Raw genomic sequence first — 7645 nt, 5'->3', positions numbered from 1 at the left:
CCTATGTTGTGGATGGAAAGGCTACCGCCTGCCTCTCCCCATATTCCTCAGCACAGCTTGTTGAACTTTATGCAGTCGTTCAAGTTTTTCAACTATTTCATTCTCAACCCTTTAATTTGTATACTGATAGTGCTTATGTTGCCCATTCTGTTCCCTTATTGGAAACTGTTCCCTTTATTAAACCCTCTACCAATGCAGCTCCACTTTTTCTTCAGCTGTGCTCCTTGATTATGGCTAGACAGTGCCCCTTTTTTATTGGCCATCTACGGGCCCATTTAAAATTGCCTGGTCCTCTATCTGAAGGAAATGCCTTGGCTGATGCAGCCACACAATTAATTTTTCCTGTTCTTGCAGGATCCCTTTCTCAGGCTGCCCAAGCACACTCTCTTCACCATTTAAATGCTCATTTCCTTCGTTTGTTGTTGAAGCTTACCCGAGAACAGGCCCGAGAAATTGTTAAAAATTGCACTGACTGTGCTGTCTCCCTCCCGGTTCAACATCTGGGAGTTAACCCCCAGGCCTTGGTTCCCAATGAAATTTGACAAATGGATGTCACTCATTTCATTGAATTTGGCAAACTTAAATACATACATGTTACAGTTGATACCTTTAATGGTTTTATATTTGCCTCTCTCCAGGCCAGAGAGGCCTCCAAAAATGCTATTTCCCATATTTTACAATGCTTTTCTGTCCTGGGAAAGCCTAAAGTTATAAAAACTGATAATGGCCCAGGATATACTAGAAAAAATTTTCAATCTTTTTGCCAACAACTTCAGATTAAACATGTCACGGGCATTCCTTACAACCCCCAGGGCCAGGACATCGTTGAACGTGCTCATCAGACTCTAAAATCCATGCTTCATAAATTAAAGAAGGAAAGTCTGTATGATACATGAGGCAACCCCCAAAATCTTTTACATCATACACTTTTTGTCCTTAATTTCCTTAACTTGGACAAGAATAAAAGGTCTACAGCAGATGGTTTTTGGCATCCACAAACTCAAATCCACCAAACATTGGTCATATGGTGAGACCCCTTAACTGCCCAGTGGAAAGGGTTCGACCCAGTCCTGATTTGGGGTCGAGGGTCAGCATGCATCTATGACCAAACAGAGGGAGGCCCTCGTTGGCTCCCTGAGAGATTGGTTAAACAAGTCAACTCTAAAAAATCACCCAGGGAAAAGGATAGCCCCTGAGGCTGTTTTTTCCCTTTCCTTCTCCTTCTTTACAGATGCTGATGAAGAAAAAACTGGGAGAATTTCCCTGGATATTCTGGATCTTGCTGCTGCCTGTACCTTCTTATCCGGACCAGAGACCAGTCGACACATCCCCATTTGCATGGCGTTTTTATTTGACTGAAAATTATACTAATTATGCTAAAACACAGACCTTTGGTCACCTATTGGCTACCACTGATTGCCCCTTGCAAGGATGTCAGAATCCCATTTTACTCAACTTTACTGATTTCCATAATTCCCCTGGCAGAGTAGCTCCTGATATCTGTTTTTTGTATGATCAGACTGTTCACAATTGCAAAACTTACTTGAAAGAGAAAAGCGTAGGATGCCCCTATTCTTACTGCAAAATTCATGATGCCATTCCTCCTGCTAAGGGACAGGTAATTGGGAGAGAATGGAACGGCCATAAATTTTATAAGACATCTACAGGATATTCCCTAGTGGTTTGGGACCCGTGGGACTCATGATGGACTAGTCCAGTAGAAGGAACCATGCACACGGCCCGAACGGCCACATGGCCTAGCTCCAGACTTTACATTTGGCACTCTTATGTACAAGTACAATTTACAGTCCATCATAATATCCTTATACAAGAAAAAAATTTAATGACACAAATATCATCCCCCTCCTCTCCATTTTCTTGGCTTTCCCTCCTCCGAGAAGGCCTTATGTTGGCCAATGTTACTGGCATTGGGAATCTCTCATCGTGCTTCCTATATGCAGCCTTGGGACGTCCTCCCTTGATAGCAGTACCCCTGCCTCAGATCCTTAATTACACCACCACTGATAATTCCCATAGTTTCCGCCCCATCCCTAAAGTACCCTTGTTTCTTGGCCCAGGCCGCTCCAAGTTTGATTTTTGCTTTTCTAGTGTTTCCCTTCCCTTTTGCAACCAGACTGTATTACCCAATCATCCTTTTGCACCCCCTGGATTTTTCTTTTGGTACAATGACACTCTCAAAAAATTTGACCATCCCTATCCCACAGGACATACTCTGTCTACCTGTTACTCTGGTCCCACAACTTATGCTCAGGACCCCTGCGGAGTTCTTGGGATGGGACTCCCCCCAGCCCAAGTAAAAAAGAGCTGTCTTCTTGCCCCTTGTGGCCAGAATTTCCCTCGCCACCTCACTGCTCTCTACAGGCTTGGCGGGAGGAGTTCTGGGTCATTCCCTCATAACAACAGCTCACCTATCCAAGCAACTTCAGGTAGCAATTGAGGCTTCTGCAGCATCCTTATCTTCCCTCCAGAGGCAGTTAACCTCCCTTGCACAGGTTGCCCTACAAAACCGATGGGCCTTGGACATGCTGACAGCAGAAAAGGGTGGGACATGCCTTTTTCTCAGGGAAGAATGTTGTTATTATATTAATGAGTCTGGAGTGGTAGAAACCCAGATAAATAAGCTACATAAACTCAGCCTAGAGCTACATAAGCAGCGATTCTCTGCTGCAGCAGATGATTGGTGGAGATCATCCATGGTCTCCCTTTTGATGCCCCTTGCAGGATCATTAATCAGCATCTTGTTATTTGTAACTTTTGGTCCTTTTATAATTGGCAGGCTAATCCGATTCATCAAAAAACAGACTCCCTGGCATCAAAACCTATACAGGTTCATTACCATCGGCTCGAAATGTTGGATCGAGGATGTGATCCCTATGATATTTCTCAGTCCTCTTCTCCTTTAGGAACAGCATAAAGTCCAAACCTATGCTTATTGGCATCAGCCTGTATGGACACCACTGGGTGTAAGGCCAAGCACTGCAGGGGAAGGCTGATTTAATAGCCCTTGGTTCGGATTCCCTGAGAGACAAACCTGACTTGCATAGAGGTTGGTATCTAGAGGCACCAAAAATTCCTAAGCCCTCTCCTCCACAAAACATACCCTTTTTCTCAAGCCCACAGTGGCTCTAGGGGGAGTCAAGTCAATGTCTCCCCCAGCTGGTTAAGGTCCACCACAGTTCATGTGGGCACACTCCCTCATAAAATAAAATAAAATAAAATAAAATAAAATAAAATAAAATAAAATAAAATAAAATAAAATAAAATAAAATAAAGGGAGGAGATGCCGAGGACAATTTTAAGAGCCATGACATATTGCCTGTCTGAGTTAAGTTTCTGTTGTCCAGTATTGAGCCACTAACCAGAAACTTTTGACATGCCTGGACAAGTCCTGAGTTATTAGAAAATAACTTTCCTTATCTTTTTGTTACAGTGACCATTAGTAACAATGTTTTGTGGTTAGGTTCCTTGGTTGGGTTGCTTGGCAACTCAACAGACCCCTGATCTTTTCCCAAAGAAAGTTTCCTGGTGTGCTTACTATAAAACCCACCTGAGAAAAATAAAATTTTGCAGCTTGATCAAAATACTGTCTTGCTGTCAATTCTTTGTGTCTCTTGTCCCTTCATTCACCATTCCCCCTTCTAGGGTCTCTGCTGAAGATCCCGCTGGCCAGGACAGTCTCCCAAGCTCCCACAGAATATCCCACCGAGCTCTTAGTTCCAAAGTCTTGCCACAATCCCCCCAAAAACACTGGCAGGTTTGTCACAGCCATACTCCACAATCCTGGTCCTAACTCGTCCTAGTTAGGGTTTCTATTGCTGCAACAAAACACCATGACCAAAAAGCAATTTGGGGAGAAAAGGGTTAAATTGGCTTACACTTCCAGATCATACTCTACCACTGCAGGAAGTCAGAACAGGAACTCCCACAGGGCAGGACCCAGGAAGCAAGTGCTGATGCAGAGGTCATGGAGGGTGCTGCTTACTGGCGTGCTCCTCATGGCTTGCTCAGTCTGTTTTCTTACAGACCCCAAACACACTGCCCAAGGAAAGCACCACCCACAGTGGACTGGACCCTCCCTAACTGATCACTAATTGAGAGAATGCCTTACAGCCAGATCTCATGGAAGCATTTCCTCAGCTGAGGCTCCTTCCTCTCTAGTCGACCAAGCCGCACTGGGCAGGAACTCACCCAGGGACAGGCTCCCTTTGAGGTTCCTAGTCCTTTGCCCCTGTCCTCAACCCTAGAGAACAGAGCCACAGGCATGTCCCAGCAGCTCATCCTGTCACTCACCCTCTGGGCGAGCTGCTCCCCTGGCAATGCAGGGACAGGTAGGTGGGCACTCTGGGGACGGGGCACCTGGGCCATGGGGACCATCCCTTTACTTTCAGTCTCAGGTCATTATCGGGAGTTGGGTTGGATCTCACACCTACCTATAGCGGTGGGAACTGTTCCCATTCTGCTATAGGGATGGGGAAACTGAGACACAGAGGGGCAAAGCCTCATTTATCCAGGCAGAGGTACCTTTGAGCTTAGAGGTTTGTGGAGATAGACAGTTGACTCTCAGCAATGCCCAAGTTTCACCTTTGTGACTCAACTGTGGATCAGAAATGCTAGGCAATGCTGGGTATGATGGTGCACATCTGTCAGGCAGCCCTCAGGAGGTTAAGTTAAGAAGCTTAGGAGTTCAAGGTCACCCGCAGTTACATAGTGAATTGAAGGTCAGCCTAGGCTACAGGAGATCCTCCTTAAAAACATTTTTAAAAAGAAAAAGAAACAAAGAGGAAGAAAAAAACTTTTTTATCTAGAAAATGGATGAGTTGAGGCCCTGGGTGTCTATTGCTATTGCTTCCATGCATAACAGAGACCCTCTAAGCTCTTGGAAGCTCATGCTCCTGTCGCTCCCGCCCTAGCTGCTCTGAGCCAGCCCAGGGTGTGATGCCTTGCCTCTTGGTACCCTGTGGCTGTGGACTGCTCCTGGACGCCACTGGAGGCTCCAAACTCCCCCATGTCCTTCATTGCCACTTACAGGTCAAAGAATAGAGAGGGGTAAGGATGAAGTGGGGAACCAAGAGATTCCATTGTCCCGCTCCACTCAGGGTCAGAGGCAGCCTGAGACCCACAGGGGCCTGTCTCCAAAATAACAGAATGAGTGTGGGGTGTCGGTAGTCTAGGGAGTTCTTCAGAATCAACACCTCCGGTGTTCCCTGAGTGTGTCCAGGTCCACGATTAGCTGTGGGTGGACTGGGCCCGCATGGACACCCAGTGCCCTTCGCGACCCCCACGGTACTTCCCATGCAGGCTAGGCGTGGCGGCCCAGCAGCAGAGCCGGCCCTGCCTACAGCCAAACCCCCAGGCCACTCGGTGCATCATCCCCCAAGTGCACCTGTTCTCCATGGTGCCCTACATGTTAAATGTCACGGCGGTGCACCCCAGCAGAGGCCTCCTGGCCTTTGTGGCTGAGCAGATCAGTGAGTGTCTGTCCCTCACGCCCTTCCCAGTCCCCATCATTCACCACGAGGGCCCCCCAGTCCTGCCAGTCCCCGCAGCCTCCCTCCTCAGACTCTCTTCCAGCCTCACTTGCCTCCTGTTACTTTCCCACACCCCAGGCTCCATCCTTCACCAGGTGTTTGCATGGCTTTGTTAGTTGGCCTTCTTAGATCTGTGATCACTGGTCAGCTCATTGATGAAGCCCCCTGCACCCCCCCAAAAAAAGTATATTATTAAACATAAGTGACAATCACAGTTAAGAGAGGACGAAAGCCAGGGTGGCACAGAGGGCTTTCATCCCAAAGGTAGGCAGATCTCTCAGAGCTCAAGGCCATCCTGGTCTACAGAACGAGTTTGAGGTAAGTCAGGGTAAAGAACCCAAGACCCTGTCACTAAGGAGAGAGAGAGAAAGAGAGAGAGAGACCAGTGAAGTTCAGTGAAAGACTACACCGCCCTCAAAGGGTTAAACATGGACTCTCCACATGATCTCCACTCCCAGGTATCTGCTCAACAGAAATAAAAATGTTCATCCCTACAAATCCTTGGCAACCTTATTCACAGCATGCAGAAGGGGGCAGCCCATGCCATGGGTCTTCCTGTGGATGGATGGACACACAATGTCCATCTGTCTACACTGGGGAACACCACTCAGCCCTGAAGAAGTGTGGAGGGAACTTGAGGACACAGTGCTCAGTGAGCAACCCAGACACAAACCATACAGCATGAGCTCCAGGAAAGGGGGATCCAGAGACAGAAGGAGATCTTGGGAGCTGAGGGCCAGCGAGGGGTAGGGAGATGGCTTATGGTGTAGACCTTGTGTTGGCATGAAGCAGTGTTCTAGAGGAGACAGAGAACTGTAACACTCTCTGAGGATGCACCGATGTCCTCCAGCACAGTCTTGTGCTATCAGAATGGTGTCTCAGAAAAGCCCTTCAGCCCATTAGGGACTTTATCTCTGAAATATTCTCTTTGTCTGTGATGACTTCTGTCAGCAGTGAGGATGGCAATTTAACAAATGCTTGCTCCTTGAGCAGATGGGTGAATGAATGAATGCATGACTGACATGAGTTCATAATGAATGCATGGATGACTTAATGACTAAATGAATGACTGCATGAATGATACAATGAATGACAATTAGGACCTAATGAGTGAGGAAATGAACACCTGAATGGCTTAATAGTGCAATAAAAGCATGAATGAATGAGTGTACAAATGGATAAGTGAAGAAACTAATGGATTATGAATCCATTACAATGAATGAGCTAATCAATCAGTGAATAGATCTGCATGTGAACCAAACAATACATGAAAATGTGAGTGAGCTGGTGACTAAGTTAAGGAATTAGTGAAGGGTTGAATGAACAAGCAATGGAATGAACTGATGGTATGAATGTATGCATAAATAAACAGCAAATGCATGAATGGTGTCTGAAGGTGAGCGAATGTATGAATGAATGAATACGGGAATCAGTGCCTTATGGATTAACCAGCTGAGCCGCCCCTGACCAGGCTCCCTGCTCCCCACACTCAAGCCTGATTTCCCCACCCCCTAAAACGTGCGCCTGCGCGCAGCTGGGCAGCAGCTGCAGATGCTCTGGCATCCCATTGCCTCCTGGCCTTTCCTGGACATCTTCTTTCTCAAGAACCCCATTTGCTACCAACGCCACGGAGCCTCTCACTTCTGCCAGGTGAGAGGGGGCTAAGAGAGTGTGAGCCAGGATTCCCCTGGGCAACCTCAGGTCTCCACCTCTGGCCCCTCTGTGGCCCTGATGGCACATGACTCTGTGGCTGCCTTGCATGACTGCTGAGATTTTGAACTCACAGCAGGCACTTTACCCAGCAAACGGGCTACCTAGCTCCCAGAGCATGGTGGTCCTACCCACCACCACCTCCTCTCTCCCTGCAGGTGGGACCCATTGAAGCCACGACCTTCACCCTGAGGGCCCTGCAGCCCCATGCCAAGTACTTGGTCCAGGTGTCAGCCCAGGACCTCAGGGACTATGGGAAACCAAGTGACTGGAGTCTCCCCGGGCAAGCAGAGAGGATGCCCCAGAATCCCTGAAGAGGGACTGGATCCTTGATAGCAAAACTGATGTCATCTACTTCAAAGTGACTGGGTGGCCTGGCCTGGGTT

General features: G+C 47.6%; 1 pseudogene; it reads left to right on the top strand.

Annotated features, from left to right (window-relative positions):
* The first annotated feature begins 4282 nt into the window (after window positions 1–4282).
* On the top strand, window positions 4283–7645 carry LOC128115835 (interleukin-27 subunit beta-like; annotated as a pseudogene).

Source organism: Peromyscus californicus, unplaced genomic scaffold (genome assembly GCF_007827085.1).
Source record: "Peromyscus californicus insignis strain IS unplaced genomic scaffold, ASM782708v3 Scaffold_1__1_contigs__length_55948999, whole genome shotgun sequence".
Classification (NCBI taxonomy): domain Eukaryota; kingdom Metazoa; phylum Chordata; class Mammalia; order Rodentia; family Cricetidae; genus Peromyscus; species Peromyscus californicus.
Note: the sequence above shows the minus strand (reverse complement) of the source record. Positions and strands in the feature narration are given on the sequence as shown.